The sequence below is a fragment of the Sipha flava genome, unplaced genomic scaffold (genome assembly GCF_003268045.1).
Source record: "Sipha flava isolate LNK unplaced genomic scaffold, YSA_version1 203_pilon_pilon, whole genome shotgun sequence".
Classification (NCBI taxonomy): Eukaryota; Metazoa; Arthropoda; class Insecta; order Hemiptera; family Aphididae; genus Sipha; species Sipha flava.
Genome location: NW_020272799.1, coordinates 356,132 through 374,290, shown reverse-complemented (window position 1 = coordinate 374,290; position 18,159 = coordinate 356,132). Strand labels below are relative to the sequence as shown.

Below are 18,159 nucleotides of genomic sequence, written 5' to 3'. Positions count from 1 at the left end.
ACTCCCACGACTAATAATGTTATTTATTCGATATTTTGAACACAACGATGTAAATGTATTTTACAACATATCGGTATCATTGCACGTGCGAAACCTGATGTCGCGCGCCACTGCGGTTCACACCGCGAACGCCCTGATCGCAACTGTACCGGTAGCACATCGGTGGCGGGGCTTCGTGCGTGCCCTAACCCCTGGCTCGTGTAGTTGGCAAATATACACGTACGCAAAATCGAACGAATCGATCGAACGGATACGGGTTTCGGTCAATACTATTCGACCGAACGAACCGACGGACCCCGTGGCAAGGTGGCGATTCACGAACAGTGAGCAGAGTTACCCCGTGGCGAGTATCACCTCCGTTCCCGCGACACGGCAAGCAGAGCGTTCACGGACGGCGAATATTCGTCCGAGCACACGAGCGACGGGAACCCGGCCGGCACGCGCTCGGCGTCCGCACGGCTGTCGCGCATCGTCTCGGAAGCGGCGCGCGTGGTGCCGGCCGAGCGTCGTTTCCGCGCGGTGTCGCCGCCGTCGGTACGGGGACACGCGGCAGTGCGCGCGCGCAGCACGTGATAGTCGACAATCGTTACGCGGGATAAACGCGTGGCGGCGGCGGTAGCTTTATGTTCGACGGCGATCGGCGCGGCGTGGAGGTGGGGAGGGCAGTGGTGATGCGAGGCGGGGAGGAGTTTCCGGATCTCCGGGGTGCGTGCGTGCGCGAACCCGTGTGAAGTGCCATTCATACGTCGTCTCGGCCGGGGCTACGGCGGCGGCGGCGTCGGTTGACCGCATCGATACGACAGGAATAGCTAATCGTCACGCGACGCCGAGTGCACCGACTGCCGGACCGACCGCACCGCGACGCGTTAAGGGTCGCACGCGACCGCGGTACGACCGACTTCGAGCGCCGCAGCAGCCGGACCGAGCGAACGTGGTCGTTATCGCGCGCGCCGGTGGCGGCGGCACTATAGCGATCGCCGCTGCTGCTGCCGCCGCCGCCGCCGCCGTCGACGTAGTATTACAAAAACGTTGTAGTAGTAGTAGTAGTAGAAGTTGTAGTGGTAGTAGTAGTAGTAGTAGTAGTAGTAGTGCCGGCTGTGGTGTCGGCCGTTTCGGTTGTGCTGCTGCGGTGCTCTGGTCCCGTTTGTCGTTTCGCCGTTGTCGTCGTCGTCGACGTCACCGCCGCAGCGGCGATAACATCTACGTTGGCCGCAGTCGTCGGCTTCGCGCGTGCCAGGTAAGTCTCGTAATATGCGTGTGCCAGCAATTCTCGTTCGTCTTATTATTTACCACCCCCTTTCCTAGCCATTTTTGTATACAGTTCATTTGATCGGCGGTTCGCGTGCGTCTCCCCTATCGTAACCGACCATAACACCCTGCTTAAGGGTTACCCGGGGGGGGGGGAGAAAGTCGTCGGTTTCGCTTCGGGTTTTCATTCCGATCGAATAGCTGCCGACGGCGTCGTGTCACATTTCGAGTAAATCACGTCTTAAAGTTTATCTCAGTACTTCAAAAAAATAGTGCGTTATTCGACTGTTTTAAATGTGTTTGGTACCACGAACGTAGTAAAATGTTATTGTATTTTCTAAATTTTTTTTTTAAGAAATTCCATTTGTTAAACCACCGCACGAACGCATCATTTAGTTTCGAAGAAAACATGTATAACTCGTAATTGACAATTTTCAAATTTCTACGTGTAGTTATTCGTAGTTAGATTTGTACGCTGCGTCGAACATGATGTCGCTTGGAAAACCACTAACAACAGATCAATCAATCCATATAAATCGTTGTACAACTGCTTTAAATTTCTAACGTATTTCATAGTTCTAACGCAAGTTAAGTACATTCTAAACAATAATAATGTTCTCGACAATAGAGAGGGATATTTTCACAAAATATAATAATAATATATCTAATAAGAACAGCGTATGTAGTAGGGTCAGATTGGTTCGGTCGGAATATTAAAATTAAAATGTTGCTCTTTTGTAACAATAAAAAACTAAAATAGCTATTACTCTAATGGTTTTATTTTTTCGAAAAATTAGAATTTATTTAACGAGAGAACAAAATATAAGCGAAGGGACGAAAATGCAATAAAAATATGTATGTTTATTTTTTATTTTACTTTGAAGGCTTTGTATACATGTTTTTTTTGTACGAACTGAGTGAATATGATGTACACGAATAATTGATAGGCAATGACACATATTGAAAAGGGAGGATGTCCAATGACTCTTCGTGGAAAAAAATACGTACACATAAAAATATATAGTTTTCTTTTAGCTATTTTAACTGGTTATAATTCGTAACTAGTACTATTATGATTATGGCGCGAACGAGAACAAAAATTATTGTATTCGTTAACCGTGTTAATCATGAAACAATAAGCTATAATTCCTTGCGTTTTATTAAAATCTTAAGCGTGCTTGTTGATTTAAGTCAATTCTAATAAAAACTGTTGATATATTGTTTATAATTCAGATACCCGTGGTACATACGGTGATATAACATTCTGAAAACGTGTACCGTTCCTATGTAATTTTTAAATCGTATACTATAACGTATGGATTTGGTTTAATTTAACGGACAGTTTGAAATTTATGTTAACCTACCCGGGTTTGTATTAAGTTTACAAACGATTTGATGAAAACAAATAACATAATATGTGTGTTCATTACTGGGACGCTGTTGCGTTGTGCCGTCGTTAATTTTTCACGTTAGACTCGATTTAGTTTTCTGTTCGCCAATGAAAACATATATTTTACGTCCTAATAAAGCTCTTCACACGACGACGGGTAGAGCACATAAACTACAATCCGGTAATAATAATATCAGACGTATACGCATTACATACATATATATTACGATAGTGATGCGGCCACGACGTTGTAATTTTTTTTCTCGATTTACCTCTCCGTTTCTCCAACCGATTCGCACGATGACGCAACAGTGAAATTAATGAATATGATCGCGTTTCTCTGTAGTGATTTGAATACCACGAAATTTTCTCCGTTTTTCTTTTTTTTCTTGTGGACGTGATGATACTTCGAGATTTCGAAACGCACATACATACATTAGTGTAGATTAATTTCGAACATTACGTAGGGTACGGTGTTCACGTAATCATCTTAAGTTGTTTGGTAATGGTAATAATTAGTAGTTCGGTTCCGGTATTTTGTCTATACGTCACTGTCGTACCGAAGATTAATCGTTATTGTGTTTTTTAATAACAAAAAAAAAAAAAATAATAATAATAAAACCTTTAAATCTTATAAGCATTTACTTCCAATATGGATATATATATATATATATATATTAATTATATACGGTTATAAATGATTATCGGTCAAGTTCTGAGAACTTAACTCTTTTATATATTTTTACGTATGAATCGAGTAGCTGTGTACAGACAAATTTTAATTATACATAATTAAATACATTATAATAACGTAATATGTATTCGTATGTCGTACATACCTTATTAGTGAAATAAGTATTCTTATAAAATGGATTTATTTTCATTAAAATGTACCCATTGATGAAAATATGATTAATCACATAAAGTGGAGAAGCTTTTTTTAACCTTTTTTTAAAAAAAATTTTGGTAACGTAATAAATTAAACAAAAATAGTATAATCCTTATATCGAATACTTAAATATTTTAACTATAGTATTTATACATTTATTGAAGTAAAATATAGAAGTATTAACTATAAATATTGCATTATGTGACTGTAAATTGTTTCATTTTTTATTTATTTCACGAAAAAATTAAGCATTAAAGGTGTCGTGTAAGTGTAGTTAAACATAATTTTTACGTTTAGCATTATGAAAATATTGTATGAGATGGATATAAAAAGATCGATTTCATTAAACGGATGAAACATATCAATATAGACATTTGTGTGTGTATGTATACTCATATGTATTTATGCATTTCAATTGGATAGTCTTGCTCTTACATTTATGATGTATGTATATTATAAAGCAATAACTAAAATTATGTTAATTTTATTTATATTATTTGAAATCATAATTTTTCTTATAAACCATGATAATTTTATATTTTCTCAAAAATGTATTAGTGCAATAAGGTTCATGCAAATCTGAATTCTGAATTCTGGATAACACGAAGTAGAAGTTCTAAGTTCAAAGTACATATTATTATGTTAAAAACATTCAAACATATTAAAGTTGTTTTTAAAGCGTATTTCATGAGTTGTAGAAGAATTTTTAATTAAATTGCTTGAACAAATTACTGTTATTTATATATACATATTCATTAATAGTATTTGATACTATATTGGAGTAATTATTAATTACTCTTGAGGATTTACAAACATATACGAGTACAACTACTTATTTTCAGTTTAACTAACTTCTAATGAACTATACATGTAAAATTTAACTTGTACGAGTTAATTAAAAAATAATCACAAACATTTATCTATGGACAATTATAATTTTTAGTTTATTGTATTATCATTTAAAAGATTATGTTTTCCGTGTACAGAAACTTGATGAAATAGATACTGTTTATTTTACCGTAGAAAATTATAATTGCTTTTAAAGTCTTTACAATTTACAGTGTTTGGCAAGTTTCCGAATACAAATGTATTCCAATGTAATTTTACAGAAGGAAGTAAATGCAGTCAGTGTCTGTCTAAGTACTGTAATACTAATGGTTTCAGAGAAATTACATTTCAAGTGGTTGTAGGGATGATAATAGCAAATGTATCACAACCGAAAAGTTTAGGCAAAACAGTTATCAAACTTTCTTGTATTTACGTATTTTGATACGATGAAATAAACTATGGTTTGTATAATTTAACAGTTTATTATATAAACAATGATATGAAACAATATATATTTTATACTAGGATAAAGCAATTTACTTGCTCTAAATTAGATTGTTTTTTTTTTATTTATTAATAATTTTATAGTATTAAAATCTAAATTATTGTACATTAGAAAATTATAAAATTAGATATTAATATACCTAGTACAGTTCAGTGTTAGGTATAAAATAATAGGGGAAATAAAAAACGAAGAGCTATTTTTTTAACCTTATTAATTGTAAAGATTTTTATTGTTGGCATGATTATCGAGATAATAGTCTGACCACCTAAGAACTTGAAACATACAAAGTGGTTTTTTTTTTCACATTACATTATATTAAAAAATTATTGTAATCAATATCGTATTTAATTTTCATATTTGATTTATGAATGCATTTTTGAATAATTATTCATTATTAATATTACTGACTTAACTTATGAATAATTTTTATCGTCAGTTTTTATTATGAAAATATACGAGCAACCTTAAATTTACTTAACTATTTATTGATCTTATCAACTAAAATTTTAAGAATAGATATAATAAAATTTTTGTATTTTCATATTAAATCGTATTGCTTGTTCTGACTTTTATTTATAATTAATGGTAAGTTAAAACTTATCTTTATTTAAAAATGCAAATACGATTCACTGACATATCGGTTGCTACATCTCAAAAACGATAAAACGTATGAAATTGACACTTGATTCTATTAATATTCTAGATGTATAACAAGAAAGGATTATTTGAACATCTGTTTTTTAATGGACGAATTGGTTTTGCGTTCATCGTATAATTTTTTCACTTTTTGGTTACCTAGAAAATTTTTATTTTGTTTAATTTGTTGATATTAATAATTACCGATTGTGGTAGATATAAAGATATATAAATATAAATAAATATTTGAATAAATAACGACTGTGCGCTATTTTCATTCTAAATTCTTATTTTACATTAAAATATTAATTGTTCTAATCTAAAACAGTAAATTATCTCCCGTGTGAAGTTAGGCAATTCAGTTCCTATATAAAATCGAAAATATTAAGTTTACTGAAAATAGTTTTATTTATCATATTATCTACAATTTTAAATCATGCTAACTTATTATTGCTTTTGTCATTCTTTATTGTTTATAATTTATAATATAAGTAATTACTTATTTTATAATAAGAATTTTAATATTTTAATTTTTAATAATAACAGAAATTACTTGGTACCTATTTGTTTTTTCATAAATAATACGTTTTAAAAAAAACGTTTTTTTTACCATAGAATATTTTATCGACTAACAATAACAAGTTAAAATACATTTTTGTGCATTATACTACACTGAAAAAGTTATTTTACAAGGTTAAATGATATTATATAAGAGTTGGTTTTAAATTCTTCCAAAATCAAATATTAACTGATTTATAACTAAGACAGCTATATTTTTATTTATTTATTTATTTATTTTTTAATTTAAAAGAAAATATATTAAATGTACTAAATTCAGAACAATATATCGTCGCCTCAATTCAAGATTGCAATAACTCAAATTATGAAAATGAGAATTTTAGAATGAAATAAATGACCTCTAGAGGTGAATAATGCAACTAAAAGTTATTGCGTTATAGAATCGAAATCGTCATAATTTTACAAATAATATCACGTAGATAACTAAATTCTGAATATTTTTTAGTTATTGATGTTTTGAACTGAAGCGTCGATATCTCAATAATATTTTTTTTGAGTTATTGCAGTCTTGGACTGAGGCGATGATACAATAACAAAAGAAGAAATAAATAAACAGTTTAACTATTTTTATTTTTTCATTACTGAAAATATTTTATAAATATTAGGTACCAAAACGTTTTTAACGTCAAATATTTTAGTGCAAAGTGAGGTTAAGATTTTAAAAATAAATTGCAACATCAAACTTAAAAAGTAACTGTAGAATTTTTCTTTTTAAGACATGTTTTATTTATTCCTTGAGTAGCTTACCTACGAGTAAACAAAATAAACTTGATTATACGTAGTTACTTTACTGAAATAGAGAATTGTAATCCCACGAGATTCAGTTGAAGATCAATAGAGAAATAAAATGTGAAATTTTTGATACAGGACCATTAAGTACCTAAGTTTTATTTTAAATAAACAAAAGTTTCTTTAAATTGTTTTAAATTCAGAACATAATTAAAAAATCATAATGTTTAGGTACCTACTTATCAATAGGAAATATTACTTGGTTGGTATTTTTTTAAATTGTAGGTTTAAGCTTTTTAAAAATTACAAATAATTCATAAAAAATAGCCAAAATAATAATTGTAAATATGTAATATAAAATATATATCTCAACGCCCTTGTTGTAATTGCAACGTGTTAGGTTTTTAAATAAAAATATTTTTTTTTTTTTTTTAGTTGTTTTATTTATAGAATAAAGTTAGTTTTTAATTACATTATTTACATTTTTATGATAAGATGAACTTGTTGGGAAATATTATTATTAATTATTTTACCATCAAGGAAGTAATATAAATGTTTTTCATTTTTTTATTTTATTAATACTTTATTTTACAGATGACTGTTGTAAAAGTTTGTTTAGATTTTTAAAATATCTCATTAAGAATAGTCCAATATAAATTTGTTAAAGTTTAGTCTCGTATAAAAATTATCATGGAGTTTCTCATTTACAACGAATATTTTTAATAATCTTTTTTTTCAAACATTGATGTTTAAATGGTAAATTTATACTTATTATATGTGAAATAATGTATTAGTTAGAAATTTTGTGGGAATCTATTTTTAAATAGAATCCGTAATTTTAAATAGAAAATAATCATATATTATGATAAAATACTATTTTATGAATGACATTACACTAATTTTGGTGTACGCTACTAAAATATAATGTTACATATTATGTTAGTATTTTATATTATGTAATTTGAAAGCAATAGAAGTAATCGCTGATTTGAAAACGAATTTGAGTGCTGGTAAACTTATTTGTCAACATATTTGAATTATTGTACGTGTGGTTTTTATAAGATAGAATTTATTTTTTAGTATATATTTTTTTGTTGAGAATTTTATTGGAAAAAAAACAGAATTGGTTTAAAATAAAAAAATTAAATAAAAAGGGGTGGGAAATATCAATAACATTTCATAATATTAATACACAGTAATGCAAGTATATAATTATATTATAAATATAAGATTATACACTCAACAATTAAAGAATTTTTTTTTTTTTTTTAAATTATTTATATTACAAGAAAATATTTTTACGAATTATGATCAGTAGAGTGTATTATTATAATTAAAATATTTCCTTAAGAAGTATAAACAAAATGCAATTAATCGCGACCATTAAAAGATTAGTTAATGCAAATATAATATTAATACATATTATTAATTTATGATTCGTTAAAATTTTTATTTATCAAAATGTGTTTATATAAAATAATAAATAGGCATATTATACTCGTATTATTTTGGTTACATAAGTGCATACAGCAAAGGCAAAATACACCTAAAATTTTAGGTTTGATATAAATAATGTATTATTATTCTATATCAATTTTACACGCAGTAGAATGCAATGTTCATAACATATGATTATTATTATTTTAGTTTAAATTTTAGTAACTGTTTCTGTCCGTACTGTTAAATACAATCAACCATCATTTAAATGTCTACTAAAATACTATGATCATTTATTTCGAAACAAGAAATTATTCACAATGTTAATATCAGTTGTACGTTTTTGTGCAATGTTGACAGTGGCGATGAGTACCTACGTGAAAAGTCTTCTCATTAACTGCCTTAGAACAAGTATTTGGTACATTCTACTTCTATTTTACACATTCATTAAAAATTCCGTGTAAACCACTGATGATCACATTTTGAAATACTTGTGAGTATAACTTCACGATGCCACTGAGGTTATATAAAGGATCACTTTTGCTCGTTCTGTTTTTGTTTATCCCAAGGCAACATTTTTAGTTTATTATAATTTGAAAATATTGTTAGATATTATTTTTATTCAACCAATTATATGAATGCGAGTTGCAAACGTGAGCGATTTGACTGGAATAACTTGTGATATGTTAATATTTACCTTGTGATATCAAATAAATACTGTTATTTAATTTAATTTGAACAGTATATTGTATTAGTATTTAAAATAAGAGTAATATATTTACGTAATAAATTATACTTTCTGTTAGTTTTTGTTTTATTTATAATATGTGTATAATATTATTAAGTTTATACGGGAAATATTTTTGTGCTCTAATTATATTAAGAAATATTAATAACAAAATTATATTTAATTTATTTGTTTTATTTTAACAACTATTAATACTGTATAATATATACGATTGTGGCCTGTACAGTTGTTGCGATGATGCTTCAATTTAATAAAATTGACTGGAATATTTTATGGACAGTCAAAATTATCATTAATATATAATACTATATACTCTTATTACTTTGTAATATACTTTTTAATTCTATATATTTATTTAAACCTATACTATAAATGTATTCGTATTATCACGTATTAACGAAAAAAAAATCGTTTAAATAAACTGAATCATGTCAAACACATCGTCTTAATTATTTAGAAGAGTTGGGATTGATATTAAATTTGGGGTATATTATTTATATAGGTTTTTCATTTTAGAGTAAAAAATTGATTGATAAACATTATTAATATTACAACCTAGTATAGATTACTACCTTTCATATAACATATTTATTGAAATTATTAAATAAATAAATTGTGACTGAAAGTAAGACATTAATATTATAGGAGTAATTTATCACTTAAATTATGACTAACAGAACAAATATTTTGAAGTATATTTAAACTTAAAAAAATTTGGTATTAAGTTAACGGTAAAACGTATCGCTGTTAAAACAACGTTTGGTTTAAAAATCGTTCCTCGATTATATATTATTTATAGCCTATGTATAATATTTTACACATAAAAGTACACAAAGAATGTAACACAAAGAAAAGGTTAGAGACGTATGTAAAGTGTTTTACATGAAAAGGAGAAAAAAATACTGAGTTATCATATAAACTGTTCGATTCATATCCAATCATTTGCGTGGGATTAAAGGCCAAATACAGACACATTTACAATATGAAATAATGATCGTCGGATCAGTGGCATTTGGAGGTGCTCAACTGCTCAACGGGCTTGTAAACACAAAAAGGGTCGAAATGGACAATGCATTGCCATCAGCGTTCCATTAAACCGAAGATTTGTCTCTACAATGCCATTGTGAGGTATACACTTTTATTATTAAATACTAAACAATTCAAGTTTAATATTTTTCATGTACTTTACACTTTGACGAATGGCATCTACAGAAGCATCAAAATTTACTAATAACAAATATAAGAATGCAGTTAACAAAATGTTACGATCATATTAACGACTACAAACAGAATTATACCATCTAGTATTATTAACATAATATTTATATTTATATTTCTATTATAAATATATAATATACATTTAATATTCTTGTATATATACATGTATGAGAAAATAGGGATTCGTTGGATTATTTTTGAAATTTATGTAGAATCTGCATTTTTATTTTAAGCTCGTTCGAATAGTGTTATTGTAAGCACTTTTTACGGTTTGAAGTTAAAAATTAAAAAAAAAACATAATTCAATCGATTAATATTATATGTTTTTCACATAATTTACATAATTCATATCATATTTTAAATGTAAGTACTTGAATAAGTTGATAACTTTTGAGTATTGACAAAAACAATTAATACAAAAATTATTATGATAATCTAAAGCAGTCGAATTATATTGTACATACAATGGTTCGAATGAAATTATGGTATTATTGTATTATTACATTTTTAACAATTCAGATACGTTTTATTGATCTTTTAATGTAAGAATTACAACCATATTTTTATAAAATTTTAATATTTTACATTTGACTGTGATTACGAATAAAAAAAATTAATATAATTTTATTTGTTATCCTAATTTAGTTTTCATACATATAAATTCAGTATCATTGGATAATAGATAATAACTAGGGCTCGGAAGTTGATAACTTTTAAACATTAAAAAATGACCTAAAAAATATGTAAATATGGCATAAAAATGACAAAAAATATCCTTAAAATATGAAATTAAAAAATTACAAATATTTGTTTTATAAACTTATCAAAGCTTACAAATTACTTAAAAATCATAGTAATTACATTGTACAATTAGAGCATATTTGATGTTATCAAAAGAAAATTACGACGATTATCTGTTTATAAATATTTATATTTGGAAAAACTTCTTTCCACGTCCACTGAAGTGACTGGGAGGCACAGACAAGCACTAACCCACATTTTAATTTTCGTAATTTCATAAATATTACGAAAAAAATAATAAAATTTAGATATAATAGGTATTATTCACTATAACATGACAACTGTAATCGGCGAGATAAAATCGGACGAGTCTTAAGTTCTCGGCATAATGGTTGACAAGAAATGATAAGAAGTGAACTAGTGTGAAATCAATAAAAATGACTTAAAAAGTAATAAACACCGGAAAATGCAAAAAAAATTAGTTGTTCACATGCTAATGAAACACACTTGTGGCTAGGAGAGCATTATCTAAAAAGTTCTAGAAAATAATGCAAAATGCATCAACTTCCAAGCTCTAGTAATAATTTTCAAAAGTTAATACATAAAAAGAATTTAACTAATCTAATTTTTAAACTTTTATTTTTGTGTTAGTTTTTTTAATATAAATTATCTAATAAGATAACACATTCAACTAATTTAACATGTTACAACATTTAAAACTCAACTTATCTGAGAATATATCTTAAAGTGTCACACGAGTTATACGATTTAATCTCACTATTCAATACACTATACATTTACCAACTGTACTAAACTATAACTGAAACTGTACTAAAAGTACGGCAAATCCAAAATCATATAATTTACACAACCGATTATCTAATAAACTTTTATTGTTATTGAATATTTGATAATTTGTACTGTAATCTGTGACTGATAATTAATTTAAATATATATATATATATATATATATGTGTGTGTGTGTGTGTGTGTCGCTGTGAGCAAAAAAATCATTGATTTTCAGGTAAAAAATTTTGAATGTGCGCAAACAAGTTACTGCCATATAAATATAGCTTGGTATGACTACAAAGGGGTGTATTAAATATATGGTACAACCTAAAGTTATGTATGAATAATAAATTGCACAGGACATGTTATGATAAACATTTATTTTAACAATTTATATTGTTGTGACCCATATCGCGCGATACCACAACTAATTAAAAAGTTGACTATTACTGCTATTACTAAACTGTATTATTCAAATAAACTGTTACCTACTTGAACAAATAAAAACATACGGATGTTTTGCAAGAAGCTGTTAGATAATACGACTCCAGGCAACGACTGACTCTTGCTTTCTGGTGAACGTGGTCCTTACTCACGCATGTCTTATTATACCGAAATTTCTGAGGACAGCAATTCAAAGTAGGTTAGGTAGTTTCTCGTTCGTTTTAGTCATTGATTACAAATATGCACAGAATAAAATACGTACAAAAATAAAATCAACAGGAGTTCACAACAATATGACGTTACTAATTTCATGATTTTTAAATATAGTCGCTCGTTCGTGTGATAGAGTCGGGTCGTCAAGCGTGACGTACTTAGTAGTCAAAATCGTAAGATAAATTGATATTTTCCCTAGTCATTAATAAACTGGAATAATCGTGGTGCGGTGCTCACATTACCTTTAAAATATATCGTTATCTAGTTACACGAGTGACTGTGGGCAATTTGTGAAACTTAAGTATGTCCTTTGTTTTTGCGACGACGGGAACGAAAGCATGATATACAGGGTGGATAACTATTACCAAGCTATTATATCAAAAGTTTTACTGAATTTGGACATTTTTCGCGTGAAAAAAACTTTTATTTTTGCACTCATTTTTTTTAAATATAGATGTAATACACTAATACCAAACAAATGTTCAGGATCATATTTTCTACTATATCATATTCTTCTCAACGATAATTTAACGCTATGCAAAAAGCAAAACGTGTTTTTCTTATTATTAAAATAATTCAGTAATAATTAATAGTTATTTTTTAGTATAATACACCGATTTTTTTCGAATAACGCATGAATACAAATTGGTAATTTTCTTTCGTGAGAATGTGTAAAATTCAACAATCAGATTGTTCGATCGATCAAAATAATTGTTTTCAAGAACGTGGTAACTACATGAATAAGCAATTTCAGTTTATAATCGTATTAATATTAAATTACATTATAAAAACAATAAATAACAATATTTTCGTGTTTACTGTGGAAGCAGCCAATTCATGAAACAATAATAAAAATATAAATACGTGTAGATGGTGATTGATGAACAGGGAATTTCAGAATGGATATTTTACGTAATTTATAACAATTTAATGTTACTATTGTAACGAAATCAAATTTATTATGTACATTTTAAATCCGATGTTTTTAGTGAGCTTCCGTTATTATCTAACTACCATATATGTAATATGTATGGTGATCGAAGTATAATTTTACTTTACCTAATTGTTTTCAAATATTTTTACAGTAACCAACACATTCTACATTAAGTTGTATACTTTACGGTCCTTATGTATAGTTGATGTAATACATAGTCATCAATTTCAACAATTCAAATATTTAAAATTGCGTAGAATGTTGGTATGAATAATTAAAAAGGATCATATCAAGTCTGTGGGCATTGGCGAGATACCTGTACATACGTTTCCGGAATTCAGTCCAATTTAACCCTTAAAAGTTTGTGTATGTGTTGGTGTGCGACCCTTAACGGTAAACGGCTTTTTAATGCTACCCGCATATGTGGTTGTTTTATGTAATTTGAAACTGGGAAAGAAAACATCTCCCTGAAGGGATTTTAGTGGTTAAAAAATCATAAACGTTTCCATAGTACCTCGACGCCACAAAACAATTACTTTTTATCGTTCACACACATATATATACATATATTATATACTCGAATGAAGCCGAATGTTTTTCTACATAATTATTATGATCATCACGCCACGCGAATTTATTCATCTTCCGTTTTCTCGATTCTAGAACTTAACGAGCCGCGGAAGCTGTGGTTTACTATGATTGAATATTGTAAGCCGACTGTGAAATACATAAAACATATTGCAGTATACGTATATAATACACATACGCACATACACATACACATATGTGGGTATATATATTTAATATTTGATGCGCTCAAGCATGAAATAATGCGGTAAATCCTTAAAAAGCTATTTAAAGTACATAATGAAAAATAGCTCAATGGAATCGTTCACTCTGAAATGTCTTGGAAATATACGCGAGACACAACCGCATTCATTTAGCAGCTATTGAAGTACGTACACATTTAATATCAAATCTAAAATATAAAGATAGTCAGTCATTTCTAACTATACAACTATACAACCAATAAAACACAAGAATCTGTATTATGTATTTTGAATAATATATATAAGCTTTGTAAATGAGTTTAATAATTTTATAATAAACAATAATGTATAAAATCCGACTCCTACGGTACTTAGAATAATTTTTTTTTATTTTGTTTTTTTATTAATTTAAATATAGAAAAATTTACAAATTTAACAATGTATACATTCAATTCAAATAATATAATGAATAAAATAACTTAAGTAAAATGACTAGGATGGACAGTATGAAGGAAGGAGGCATCCCTTGAAACTACTTCCAATACGAACTAAATTAAATTTGTATTAGTGATAAAATCATGGGTCCATTTACATTTGAGTCGACGGGGAGGTTTTTAGGTAGTGTGTTCGATATTACGTTGGCGATGAGAAGATTAGAGTGATGTAGGATGTTTTTGTGAAATTTATTATAATTATTGGATATCAGTATTGATATTCTTGAAACATTGAGATCATGATGGAAGGATATATATTGAAACACTATGGTACATTAGTGCGGAGTTCTTGGTTTATTGATTGGAATGATTGAAAGATTTTTATATTAGTTTTATTTGAAGTACCCCAAAATTGAATTCCATATGTCATTGTAAGGCGTATTAATTACTTATAAATTAACATTTTGCTACTTAATGACATTTTCAATCGAAGTAGTTGTCTTAGTTTATGAATTTTGAGGTTTAAAAATGTACTCTCTGTTTTTATATAAGTTGTTCAAATCAGCCTTTTATCTAGATGGAGACCTAGGTACTTGATAGAGGTATCCATAGGGATTATTTTGTCATCAAGAAAAGGGGAGTAGATATTTTTTGGGCTGAGGGTGATACACGTGGATTTATTTTAATTTACTTTGATTTTCTATAAGTTAATATACTATACAAAATTATTTTTATTAATGGTATACACATAATTTTTAATAAAAGTAAAATATGATATTTGTAAAATATAGTAGTATTTATAGTAAAATTGTTAATCATATAAAATAATTTGTTCCTTAATATTTTTATTTGAAATTTTTATTTCATTATGTTCAACAGATTTAATTGGTGATTTTCGATTAAAGAAATACATTCTATCCTTTTGATCGTTGAATTGAAGATAAAATATTGTTTATTTAAAAAATTTAAATCCAATTGTTTACAAGAAAATTATTCATACTTTATTTACTAATAAGATAAAATGAAAATTGAGTGTTAATTTTATAATTGTATGTTATAAGTACCTACTTTAAAAACAATAAATAATTAATTTAAAATATATAATAAGATAAATATATAAATAAGACAATTTGTATTTATTTTTTTGTTTTTAAATACAAAATATGGACTCTAAATTAATGTGAATGAAAATTTCAAAAATTTCAATTTTTAATCATCAAGGGATTTTATTCGAGGAAACCTACCTGTTTTATTATTTAGAAATTACTGTTTTATATGACTACACAAATTGTTTCTATCGTTTAAATGTACGACCGCACAGTAATCAATGTCAAACTATTTAATATAAACAAGACAAGGCGTTGCTGTTTGACGTCATGTATGGTTTTCACAGGACATGGCAGAATAGAAAGTTAATTACTACGGGCTTGTCAGTTAAAAGCTTGGGTAAAATTTAAGAGAGCTTTTTCCGGTCGTTTGAATACATAAAGATGATTTATCTCTCGGATGCGTGTACGCACTACCTGTAGAGCAGGAATTAAAATTTTGACATTTCTGGTGAAACTTCATATAGTGATGATTTAGATAGATGATTTTTGGTGGATATTTTTTCGGATACCAAGTTAAATATGTCTGTAAAAAATGTTTTATTTGTGAAAAGTAGATACAACGTAAACTTGAATTGGTGAAGTACGAGTTTGTATATCTATTAAATTCGGAAACTATTAATAATTATGTGGTTATATAGCCGTAACAATAATAGGTAAAGCCCAAAATGATTATTATTTTTGTTATTTTCAATTTTGTATAATGTTGTTGGAAAACCAATAGATAATATTACATTTTTGTAAAACAATCCGCAAAATCGTGATTTTGCGGTGAAATGGAATTTACAATACGCAGAAATTAAATTTCCAATAATTGCATTATTACCAATGTAATATAGTAATATGATATATTACATTCCGAATAAACAAATTATGTCAATACTGTAAACCAATATAATCAGCGTGTGCTATTTGTAGACGGTCACGTGTTGTTTATTTCCGATAAATCGGCATGTGACCCCCGGTCGGTGAAGACCCCGAGGCCACAAGATTTCGTCTTAAACCCGATCTTGTGCGTATACGTACTCGCGCAATATACAGGTAATGTATACTTGTACATTTCACATATTATATAATAAACGTTTATACAATAATTTACCTATGTACAATAATAATATGTAAATATGTAAATATGTTCCTGGGAGACGATTCATCATCGGGTTCTCTCGTTTAAAACGACTACCACGAGTCGCTTTATATGTATATATCGCACGCAAATAACGCCGTTTCGAGGGGGCGGACGAGTTAGCTAGTGGAAATAGGGGAAAGTAATAATAATAAAGCGCATTACGGTGTTTTTCGCTTTTGCGGTGGCGGTGGCTATGTGATTTACACGTTTCATTTCGCACGCAGAAATATTAATGATTCCGTCCGACGTGCAATATTATTATTATCATTCGTTCGGGGACGGCGCAAAAGTCTTGTGTAATAACAAACCATGCGGCATCGCGCGTACGACTTCACCGCGCACACCCAACTCTATAATAATAATATGCGCGTTCGCGGCAGCCACAGGTTGTTCACGTTATTCCGCGGTTAAATTAGATTAAACATTATCGTTTTAATATGTAAAATATAATAATACGAACGATTTATAATAACGTGAGATCGTCACGACGAAATTATTAACGTCCTCATTACCGTTGCCGACGTCCGACTCGCGATAACGGTAATAACAACACTGTCGCGTGAACGTAAAGCGCGCGAGTGTGTGTGTGTGTGTGTGTGTGTGTGTATTATATTATCATTTTCCGGAGACTTTAGCGGCACCGAATTATTATACGCGCGCGTTCATTGCGGAAAAATGACGAGCTCGAAAATTGCACGAGACCGTAACGCGGACATCATCAATCTTTCGGTGGATTTTTTTTCGACCGCTAACCGATTTTTCCACTACTAACACGTGTACTCGTTTGTTTTTTCATTTGTCCGATGGTCGGTTCGCAAGCACACACGACACTCGCACGTCTCCAGTCTCTACCCTCGTATGCCTGCAGCCGTTAGCACACGACTTTCGACCCTACTTTTTTTTCGCTCTCATTACTACTTACCCACCCCCACCACCAACCGACGGATAGCTTTGATCATCCGATTATGTTTAGTTTATCATTTTTCGTCGATATTTTTATTCCTTTTCCATAGTCTTCTGCTGGTTAAAATTTAAACCGTACAATATACATTTGCTACACGCATGCACAATAAAATATTATCGTCGAATCGTGATCATTAATTGGTATGAGTCCCGCGGTCCCGACAGAGTTCTCAGAGCATAGCAAAACATATAATATCCTATTACTATAGTTACTCGTCATATTGTTTTCAATACAGAAAAAGTCAGGTGTTTATTTATTTTTTCGTAGAATTTTTACTCTGATACTATTTAGTGTTCAAATAATTTTATATGATCTACACGTACGTAATTATATTTGGGTAGGATCTTTGTCGATTTGTAGTATTAATGAGACTATTCTGCAATTCAAAATGGTTAGAAGATTTAACTAAGTATTATTAAAACCAATAA

General features: G+C 29.5%; 1 protein-coding gene across 2 annotated transcripts in view; it reads left to right on the top strand.

Moving 5' to 3' along the window:
- Nucleotides 1–693: 693 nt before the first annotated feature.
- The window catches only part of LOC112682396 (Down syndrome cell adhesion molecule-like protein Dscam2), a 58,680-nt gene continuing 41,214 nt past the window's right edge, over nucleotides 694–18,159 (top strand). The window contains exon 1 of one of the 2 annotated variants that reach the window (XM_025552986.1): nucleotides 694–1,237. The gene's annotated coding sequence lies outside the window, so the exon portion shown is untranslated. The remainder of the gene's footprint in view (nucleotides 1,238–18,159) is intronic. The other variant, XM_025552985.1, reaches the window with a different exon arrangement.